General features: G+C 39.6%; 1 protein-coding gene across 2 annotated transcripts in view; it reads left to right on the top strand.

Moving 5' to 3' along the window:
* Window positions 1-7,777, top strand: part of LOC118738097 (homeotic protein antennapedia) — a gene marked incomplete in the record, with an annotated part of 245,220 nt that overhangs the window by 111,111 nt on the left and 126,332 nt on the right.

Genomic DNA, 7,777 nt, shown 5'->3' with positions numbered 1-7,777 from the left:
TGGCTGCAGCTGAGTGAGCAAAGGTGCTTGATACAATTGGTTGCTGCCAAGAGGGTCCGGCTTCAATTACCATCAGACGGCACATAAAATTAAATTTTTGTTCCTTCTTAATTACGAAAAAGCATCTGTGCACTTCACAACGACATATTTTATAACGTACATACTCAAATTTAAAACGAGTTGGGTTGGTGTTTTTTCATATGCGTATATTTTTAAATTTATCACGTTTTTTTAATTCTAAAGTTTTTTTCCCTCAGTGTAGGTAAACATTCACAAAAAAATTGCCAAAATTGCAATAACGGCTTTATTTCACTTTCACCGTGAGAAATAAGATCATACGCAAATATATTATGAAGTGAAACAAAGCCATATGGCGTTATTTCCTATGGCCTTATTACATACATCTACAGAGAGCAATAAAAAAATATTACAAAAATTTAATTAACCTGCATATGCCCAGCGCCCCGTTTTTAAAATGCATGGTAATTTTGAGTTGTATAAAAATGTGGTTACTCCGGTTCCATGAAAACTTTAGTATATACCTACACCGACAAAAAACGCCAAGTGTAACAGAAAACATCTTTTGTCAGCGATTTTGTTCAAACCCTACTATATTGCGACTAGATTGCAAGTGTGTAAAAGGATTTTATTCTACCGCGGTTTTTTTTGTCAAATTATACAAGTTTAAACCTGCACGTTTCAGCGATTTTTTTGATTTTTGGTGCAGTATAAACTATATTTTTATATAAAATTACCTAAAATAAAAAACTTTGCATATGTTGCGAAAAATTCACTGTGCCAATACTTTTGTTCGTCACTGTATGTATATGGGTTACTAGCAACCTGACACCAATGTAGTAGAGTTTGCATCAAATCGCTGGTAAAAAGTATCAAGCAGGGCATATCAAGCTTATTTTATCCGCGAAATAAATTTTTAACCATACCCAATACATATTCTTGGCGCTAAGACATTGAAAATCTGTAGTAGTTAGTTAGTTTTATACAACCTTCAATTGCATTGGTCTCACTTTCGTTTTTCACATAAGAGATGCCTATATCATTCAGTTTACCTCAGAAAAATCCAAGCGTACCGAATCGTATATCAATACTTTGTTGTTCGTCGTGTATTTCTATTGAAGGAAACCAGCTGGGAAAGGTGTAGCTAAACAATATTATTAGCTGAACTTGCTGTGCCGAAAAACCCTCACAGACGTTGGCAGGTCGATGTCAGCATGCACTTACGTCACACGATAGTTACGCAAACTGCTTCGACGCAGCGGGATTTTCAGTGCTGAGGTCAGAGAAAATAATAACCAAAGGACCAAATGGATTCGTATATTCGCAAGTAAAGTATATCAAATGTGGGCTCACAAAAGATAGAACTGAGATCTTTCATAGAGTTATGTTCATAATTGTGTTTTTTTTCAAAGGAGCGCGTGAGTGTCTTAGCGCTCACTAGAGGTCAGGTCACCCAGGTCAAAGTAAAAAGTACATATTTTGTATTTTCGAGCCACTTAATTACTGCACAATTATATATATGTATATCTAGTATACGTGCGTATGTACTTGAAATGTGCGGCGGTCAGGTACATACATAACAGCTAACAACACAATCAAGTAACAATTGCAGGCAGCAAGTATGTCCAAGGTACAATTTTATGGCTAACACTAAATGCCCAAAATAAAGTAATTAACCTTGTTTGTCTGACCTACCTTTTGTGAAAATACAAGTAAATTATTTATATTACAATTTTTAGTACATATGAGCATATATATACATATATGTACCTATAAGTGTATGTATGTATGGTGAATTTACATTTAATTTAGAACCTCTGTAAGAATGAAGTCGTAAATTCAACACGTACTTGTAATTAGGAGCAATGTCAGACGATGTTCATACACACATACAAATATGTAGGTACATCTATAACCCTGCAGTAAAATTTAGAGACTGTCTGACAAAGCGCTAGTTCCGAACTACAAATATCAGAACTATCTCTGAACCAGTGAAAAACGGATGCACAGCGGGACAGTTGAAACTTGCGGTGTAAATGTGCAAATGCTCACAACTCGTACAATACGAAAGTAGCTCCGGCTCAAGCATCGTTGGTCGCGAGTTCAAATCGCGGTGGAGGCAGTTGTGAGTTTTCAAATTTAATGAATTTGAATTGTTGCGTACAGCTTACAATAATTTTTTTTTGTTATAAAATATGTAACAAACCCGGAATCTGTAAAAAAAAAGAGAAACGGTACACGTTTTCTTATAAAAAATAAGTGTCCAAAACGGAACCGGTTAAAAACTAGTTGCAAAGTAATGCACTGGGCGACAATTGCCACCGCGAATGACATCGCCGTTTAAAACTGGACAGTTGAAAGCATTGCTTGGGTATTGAGCTAGAACTAGTACTGTTGGCAAAAGGTCTAGTTCTACGCTAGTTTTGATCTAATCAGATTTTGCGCAGGGTATCTACAATGTTTATACATCCTACCATATGTACGCGTGTCTCAATGTTAAGATGGGGCACATTCTACTGCGATCAGATCAGAGTTGAAAGTTAATATATATTCACATATTTACGAACGCAAACGCAGCGGAATTCGCACAGATGTGACAAACTAGCGTATGTATCTACATATGGGGTATTCCATTAGTATGTGAATCTTTGTGTCCAATTTTAAAGTTACTTGTTAAACAATTACGCCTGATAAATCAGTACTCAATTTTCTAAATTTGCATAATAACGTAATTATTAAATTAGTTAAAGTTACACTATACTATAGTGATTAAATACGAGAAAGTATATATTTTTAATATAAAAGGCTCTGTCAAATCAAGTTATTATTATTATTTTTTTTAAGTGGGAAAAAATGCCACGATGTTGTTGTTGTTGTTGTTGTAGCGGCTACAACAACCCCGCCCAGGACGGTTGGTATCTCAGTCGTTGTCGTCAAGTTCCACTAACGGCAGCCCTAGGAAGCGTGCAGCTTCTGTGGGGTTGGTCCACAGGGACAAGGCCGTTAGGGTTGTCGGGTTTTCCGGTCATGCGAAGAGACATGTGGGGTCTCTCCGCATGCCGGACACTCATTTGGCACATCCTCATTCAATCTACTCAGGTAGGAGTTTAACCTGCTGCAGTAGCCGGAGCGAAGTTGCGCTAGTGTCGTTCGAGTCTCCCGAGGCAGATGAAGCTCCGTCTCGTCTGTGTCCGGGGGCGGTATGCCTAGAACGGCATTCACAGGTCTAGAGTCTACATAACTCGAGACTGACTCCCTGTGAATGCCGTTCAGGGCCAGTCGGTAAGCTGTCGGGTCCAAAGGTTGCTTGATGAACCTCTGGACTTCGTCCGTTCGTCCGTCAGTTCATATAGATGCCTCCTGACGTGCCTAGGCGAGGGCTCCTCTGCAAGCAGCTGTCTGTTTGGGTGACCACTTCTGTGGCTCCCGATCAGGAACTGCTTGCAGAGCATTATGTTGTGCTCCTTTACGGGGATCATTTGCGCCTCGCCGTGAAGATGGTGTTCGGGCGACATCAGGAGGCATCCTGTCGCTGTCCTGAGTGCGGTGTTCTGTGCAGTCTGTAGCTTCGTCCACTGCGTCCTACTAGCCCCCGGCGACCACACTGGCGCTGCGTAGTTCAAAACAGGCCGGCCTATTGCCTTGTATGTTGCCAGCAACGTTTCTTTGTATTTGCCCCAAGTACTGCCGGCTAGCGACTTGAGGACCTTTTGCGGCTCTGTACTTTATTGACAATAGCGGTTGCGTGCGCAGAGAAGGAGAGCAGGCTATCGAATGTTAGTCCGAGTATTTTGGGGTTATTCACCGTCGGAATTGGTGTGTCATCGACGTGAATTCCCAGCGGTAGCCTGACCTCCTTCGTCCAGGTTGTGAACAGGGTCGCAGAGGATTTCGTAGGGGAGAGGGCTAGACACTTTGCAGTGAAGAAGCGAGAAAGTTCGGAGAGATACCCGTTTACTTTCGAACACAGGTCATCAATTCCATTCCCAGTCGCCATGATCGAGCAGCGTCGGGATAAGAGACATTCGAGACTCCCTCTGGTGGTTGAGGGAGCTTTGAAATATAAAAGTTAAACAGTAGCGGGGAAAGGACACCACCCTGTGGAACCCCCTGGTTTATTTTCCTCAGTTTACTCGTTTTGTCTCTAAACATTACCGACGAATGTCGACCACTCAGATAATTTGTCGACCACCGTTTGAGCCTCTGTGGGAGAGAGGAGGCCTCTATATCTTCTAGTAGCGTGGAATGGCAGACGGTGTCAAACGCCTTTGACAAGTCCAACGCTACTAGAATCGTTCTCTCACAGGGACGGTTTCGGTTAAGGCCACGAGTTATCTGAGTGTTTATGGCGTTAAGTGCTGTTGTTGTACTGTGCACTTTACGGAAACCATGCTGATGCTTCGCTGGGGTCAAGTGGTTTGTGAAGTACGGGAGTAGCAAGGCCTCGAGTGTCTTCGCTACCGGGGAAAGCAGTGTTATCGGACGATAAGAATATATTTTGTGGGCAGGTTTCCCCGGTTTGAGCAGTGGGACCACTCTCCCCACCTTCCAGATGTCTGGGATAATGAGAGTGGCCATAGACAAGTTGAGGACCTCCGTTAGGTACGCTACCCCCGCAGGACCAAAATTTTTCAGCATCAGCATGCATATTCCGTCGGGACCCATGGCTTTGGAGGCTTTCGCCTTCCCGATGGCCACCTGAACTTCACCTCAAGTGAAAGCAAGGGGGGGACAGGTTGTTGGCAGTTTGTGCAGCCTTCTGGTCACTCGACGCTTGGCTTTGTCCACCGGAGGATGCAGTATGAACTGCCGGCTAAAATAGCTCGCGCATCGCTCCGGGTCCGACGAAGCATGGTCGCCGAAGGAAATTTCGACTCTGTCGTCGTGCTTCGTCAGATTGGACAGCGACCACAGTTGACCAAAGCTTGCTCACACCAGAGGTGAAGTTACAGGTCTTCAGATGCTCATCCCACTTCTTCCGTTTATGTACGTTTACTAGTTGCCGAATCTCCGCGTTGAGATCCCTGATACGGGGATCTCCGGGATCGGCCTGACGAAGGCTATCACGCTCATCGGCTAGAACAGCCGCTTCGGCAGGGCTGGTATGACCTAAACGGGGTTAGATCGCCGAAACAACAGCCCTTGGTCGGGTAAAACCCGAGTCATTCCGGTACGTAGAACCGGCTGAAACGGAAAATGCCACGATCTTCCCTCGTGCCAAGGATTTAGCATTGCGTAAAAGAATACTAAGCATTTGAATTTTATTACGGGATTAACTAACTATTATAAGTTTCTTAGCCCAATATTTGGCAAAAAAGTTTATAACATCGTATTATTTTGGGATTCATAGCTAGATTACCTTCAAACTATATATAGCCCCATTTCGTTTATTTTTGTATTCTGCGTACTAACTTTAGAGATTTTGAAACGTTTTATTGTGTTCTGCCCGTGACAGTCACTTTGTTCATTGGTTTGTTGTATTTTTTATACTCTAAAGCTGGGATCACACGATTTGTACATTTGGCAAAAAATTTGTCAAATTCATAGACAAATCATGTGAACGCTAAATTACATTTGTCATTTATCAGAGAAGCCAAATATTTGCCTTCTGTTGGCAAATGAAAAACAACCCTGGTGGCCAAATCGTGTGAACGCAATGCTGCTACAAAAGCCAAATAAAAATTAAGCAAAGGACCAAATATCTGATTTGCCACTTGATGACAAATGCCAGTGACAAATATACAAATATTGTTGTGCGGTATTGCCATTTCGTGCTTGTGAACCTTTGTATTTTCCAATTTTGGAAAAATTTTAATATTTAATATAATATTCGTATCCGACAACTACCGAAAAATATCACGTTATTTGAAAACAATAATTTTAAAATATTTGCTCAAACTGAACATTTGAAAACATGTACATATACGTATTCGACAGTAGCTGAGTGTGCAGAGAAGCGTGCGACTATTTTTAAGCTTTCATGAGGTCCCAGGTTCTTATGCCGGCAGACGAACATATTAAAAAGTATTTATAAAAGTATAATTAATTTCTGAGTATAATTAACTATGAAAAGGCATATGTGAAGTTCAGAATGAGAAATTTCAGAAAACCAACCGGAAAAGTATTTGTTTCACAACCCTTCGTGGCACTTTACTATTCACCTTTCTTTCAGTTTTCGGATCTCTTTCCGCAGTTTTTGCTGGCTATACACATATTCATACATGCATATCGTCGTATTAAGTACAAAACCGTGTATCGTCATTCTGAAAAATCGCGTAACTGACATTTGCTGCCAAAAATTGGATTTGGTTACAGAAGCTGTTGGCTAAATCCTTATCCATTCGTCCTGAAATATACTATCTAGAAATGCGATTGCTTTATAAAAAAGAGAACCATTTTGAAATATGAGTGTTTTTACTCTCTAGAAAATAATTTTTGCAACCTCACATACGCGGTTTTGCCTTTTTGTTGATACGCGGTTTTGTACTTTAAACGGCGATATACAGATTATTAAAGACGATCTAAATTTCACTGTGTGACAAAAAAAATTTATATAGTTTTTTCGAGGTTCACACTTGTTGTAGGTCTATTCAAGCAGTAAAATCTGCATACTCAGAATTTTAAATACACCCTCAAAATATGGGCTTAAGGTCAAAAACCGCGTTTTTCAAAGGGTGACGCACAGGTATACTTGCTCGCAACTTTATTTCTGTTTACCCGGTGAAAAATACGTATATACATATGTATGTGATTCAAGATAAGACATTTCGCTTTGCTCAAGAAATGGCAAAGGAATCAGTGATCGGACTTAAAAAAATTTGTGTGGTAGAATCTGGAAAAAAATGTGGTAGACTTCAAAAAAATGTGGTAGATCTCAGGTTTTGGATCAAACTTTGTACAAAAATTAAAAAAATCTGCAAGGTTCCACCTAAATTGCAAACATTTTAATTAGAATCTAAAACAAAATTAATTTTAGTTTAATAAAGTGCAAGATCGAAGTTGATAAAAATTGCGTTGAGTTTTGGCAATTTTTTTCCTTGACAGTTTCAAACATATTTTGAAAGATTTCTGGAACCTTGCGGAGTGCTGCCAGCTTTTCTTTTTATCACATCACGATGTAGAGAACAAATGTGGCTTGCTACTTGGGATTTGCCGATTTTGACAATTCTCAAGTAAAAGTAAACAACGCTTTAGAAATTTTAGATGCACTGAAATTTGCTAATCTTTTCACAAAAATCGCCGGTTTTTATCATTTTCGCTATTAATTCTTTTTATAAATCATATATTTTGCAATTTAACACAATAAAACCACGTTTGATGTCGAAAAATTGAATATTGAGAAAATTTTATATTTTACAGTTTATTTTATCCTCCCATTCTGCTTGTTGTTAGTGTTTAGTGTTGGACAATTTTTGCTCTTAAAATTAAGAAAATTATGTTGAGCAAAAATAAAACTACTCAAAAAACGCGAATATGTGGTAGATTTCATACATACATAGGGTGGCCATTCTCAAGACAAATTAACCATATATAAATGGTTGTAAACAACGAAATGTTTTCTCTTAAATGGCATATGTAAGTATTTTTCATCGGACAAACAGAAATAAAGTTACGAGCAAGTATATGCTTCAACCTATGAAAAACGCGTTTTTTAGCCCAGATTTTGAGGGTGTATTCAAAATTCTGAGTACCTGTGCGTATATATTATTTTGGTTTATTTCACTTCAAATCTCACGAAATCATAAATGCAAAAGTATGG

The sequence above is a fragment of the Rhagoletis pomonella genome, unplaced genomic scaffold, assembly GCF_013731165.1.
Source record: "Rhagoletis pomonella isolate Grant_MI unplaced genomic scaffold, Rhpom_1.0 Rhpom_scaffold_00004, whole genome shotgun sequence".
NCBI classification, from domain to species: Eukaryota; Metazoa; Arthropoda; class Insecta; order Diptera; family Tephritidae; genus Rhagoletis; species Rhagoletis pomonella.
The sequence above is the reverse complement of the archived record's forward strand: the minus strand, read 5'-3'. Positions and strand labels throughout refer to the sequence as shown.